This window comes from Arachis hypogaea, chromosome 11 (genome assembly GCF_003086295.3).
Source record: "Arachis hypogaea cultivar Tifrunner chromosome 11, arahy.Tifrunner.gnm2.J5K5, whole genome shotgun sequence".
Taxonomy (NCBI): Eukaryota; Viridiplantae; Streptophyta; class Magnoliopsida; order Fabales; family Fabaceae; genus Arachis; species Arachis hypogaea.
In genome coordinates, this window is record NC_092046.1 from 18,037,463 (window position 1) to 18,041,025 (window position 3,563).

A 3,563-nucleotide genomic window follows, 5' to 3' on the forward strand; every position below is an offset into this window, starting at 1 on the left:
CGAGATTTGAAGATCTAAACAGAGTCGGAGTCCGGCGAGTAGTGCTTCATACTCGGATTGGTTGTTGCTCGCTTTGAAAGCTAACTGTATTGAGTGTTCCAATATGAATCCATCCTCGGCCTCTAGACGAATTCCTGCACCACAGCCTCCGTTATTTGAAGAGCCGTCCACATATAAGATCCATTGTTTTGCATGATCTTCCTCGGATGGTATTGTAAGCTCGGCGATAAAATCTGCCAGGAATTGTGACTTGATCGGTCCTCGGGATTGGTATCTGATGTCGAACTCAGATAGTTCGACTGCCCATTTTATGAGTCGTCCTGCAATTTCTGGTTTGTGTAACACTTGTCTTAGTGGGTGATCGGTTCTGATGCACCATTGACGATCATTATTGATCGGAATTTCTTTAGGAACTTCATCGGGTCTCCGAGTCCATCATAAGGCGTGAGAGTCAACGGCAGAGTGAACTTCTTTGGCAGTTCGAAGTTCATTACTTCTTCTGTAAAGGGGCCTACAGGGTCCTCGGACTCTTCTTTCTCGTCTTCGGGCTGCTGCTCTTCGTGTCGAGCGGTTTCTGAAACATGAGTCGGTTGGGACTGATGTTCCTCGTCTTTCGCCTGTTGGCGATGAGCATCGTTGTCTTCAATCCGAGCATGATTTAGTTCAGCAATTTGAGCAGCCATTATTTAGTTCTCGTCAGCCATTCGCTGATTAGCTTGTTGTAGCTCAGCTACCATTCGCATGAGTTCGGACAGTGAAGGAGGCGGTACGTCAGCCATGGATGCAGATGGAAGTGATGGGACCAAAAGAAAAAATATGATTTCCTCGGCCCCACGGTGGGCGCCAATTGATCTTGCCTGTGAAATAGATCGGCTTCAAGTCCTCAAGAACAGCCGAGCTATGTGCTGCAAGGTTGAACGTCCGTCTCTTGGAATCCGAATTCCTTATGTTCGTCGTGAGTGTGAGAACACGAGCAATACCAAAAGAGGGGAGTGTACCTGCAAAGGCACTCCGAAGCTTAAGTCAGTGTGTATTCTAGTTTACTCAGGAAAAACTTAGGTCTTTGGAAATAGTTTACTTCCCTTTTATATGTGACGAGTTCTTTGCCCGTTATATTCTCGGCATTACCGTTTAACTGAGTGATATCGTAACCGACCTTATTTTATCGTTGGAACGTCGGTTATGATGGAGATGTTATTGTCGCCGAGTTATAGCTCATAATTCCGAATAGTAACGGAAGATAACGAGGTACATCATATGTTGCTAATGGTTATGGGGCCGAGTTATAACGTACAATAATGACGACCATTATTATGAGATAATGATGATCATATCAGTTAATATATAAGATTATAGTAAATTTTTAAAATTTAAAAAGTATAAATCAATTTTAAAAAGTAGTTTTTAATAAATACAAGTAATAATAATTGTATTTGATAAAATAGTTTTTAAAATTTAAAAATATTATAATAGATATAAATGTAAACATTAAATTTGAAAATTAGTTAACATATGAGGTTATATTAGACTTTAAATTTTGAAAAGTATAAACCAACTTTAAAAAACTCTCTATCTTAGGTTTAGTTTGGTAAATCTTTTACTTTTTATAAATAGCTTATAAAAGCTAAAAGAAAAAAACAAATAGGTCCCTCACCTTTTGTCTGCGAATATTTTTGTCCTTAACCATTTGAAAATACTTTTAAGTCCATCACCTCTTTAAAAGCTGGACAGATTAATCTCTCCGTGCAAATGCCTCCGTCAGACTCAACGGAAAAGTCTGACGTGGCTCCCGTTCTAATAACCTGGCGTTACGGGTGCACACGTAGCATATAAGTGGAATTGTAATTTTGAAAATTGGACAAATAAGTCCCTCCCCTCAAAACTGCGTCGTTTCGTGTTGCAGCCCTTTACATACATGGGTGGTAAACTTGGCTCCTCCGGACGTTTTCATGGCTTACATAGCTTTTCATAGTTAAATTGTCTTTAATTGGCCAATGTTGTTGATTATCACCACCGCAATTTGAGTGCAATTTTTCTCTATCACCATTCTTACTCTCAACCATCCAAAGTGAAAAGTAGTTCTTGCGAGGGAATTTAATATTCCCTTGATAAACCAGGCGGAAAGATAGAAGGTTGCACCACGGGTAAGAGATAAAGAGCGGAAGTTGAATTGACAGTGTTGGAAACTTCACAACGGTCCATTGCAGTCCTATGATACAATTTTTGCAAAGGGTGTGGCCACACCACAATACATAGGACATATTTTCAACAATGTTAAAAGATTTCCAGCATATTGGGCATTTTAGCCCTTCTCTCTCTCAACAACCGAATTCTCATCATCACAACATTTTGATGCAGAATGAGTTGGCTTTGTGGAATCATTTTTCTACTGCACACTTCCAGCAATACAGTTTGAAGCAAAGTTTCACATTCCCAATTATAATAGGTAAAATGACCAAGCATAATGGATCATTTGGACTTCAATGGAATCATTAGTGGTCAACTCTAAGCATCCAATCTGAAAAATTCAAATAGGACAAAGTCACATAAGTGTAGCTAGGTAAAACTTAGAAAAGTTATTTTTAGGGAGAAAAAAAAACAAAAAAAGAACATTAACCACAATAACATCTTCCCTCAAAACCAAATCATGTTGGAGGAATAGAAAACCAAACATATATTAGAAGTAAATATTATATACGCATCTTGCTAAGTAATGATCATATGCAATACACCGATAATATTAATATAATTTATGCATCTGATACACATTCTATTAGCTATAGAAGATGCTCATAATACATGTCTTCCTCTCTTCAATTTTACTATAAATAACAAAACAAACATATAAAAAAAGTCCTTTCTAATTCATTTTCAAGCAAGAGGCCATGTTCTTCCATAGTGAAAAATCCTAGTACATGCATTTATTTAGTACACTACAATAGGTATCATCCATATGTGTCACTCTGTCAGTTGCCAAAACACCAACACCCACCCCCCTGACTTTTTCTTTTGGAGTGATAGGTTAATACATAGTTCATCATAGGCTCACTCATTCATTTGATTAGTAACTTCTCTAAACATTATCATTAAAAAAGAGCTAAATACTATAATCGTATTTATTTTTCCCTAAATACAAGATAGAATTGTTCAATTATTTTTTATATTTGATCACAAAGATAACAATCAAACAAGATGATGGCCAACGAATTCAATATTTGTAGCATTGTACTTAAATAACTCCACCATGATTGAACGAGAGCTTTCAATATAATCAGGATTTAATTAAGACTGCTTAAAATGGTTCCTTAATCCTACATATATAACAACCAAGGGAACAAAGGAACTCAATCAAATTGTCTCAGAAAAGCATCAAGAAAAATAAAAAAAATTCCAGACAGCAAGAATGCCTAATTACGCACAGATTATTCACTATTTAAAACTGGAGTATGATTATGGAGCTTGTTCAAATAAAGAACATCAAGTTGATGGAAGAGAACTAAAAATAGCTCAACTGCTCAATCCAATTAACAACTAGAAATGTGAATAAATACGTTTGACAAGCA

At 36.8% G+C, this 3,563-nt stretch overlaps 1 pseudogene; it reads right to left on the reverse strand.

Annotated features, from left to right (window-relative positions):
• Positions 1–1,907: 1,907 nt before the first annotated feature.
• Positions 1,908–2,431, reverse strand: LOC112721078 (uncharacterized; annotated as a pseudogene).
• Between the last annotated feature and the right edge of the window lie 1,132 nt (positions 2,432–3,563).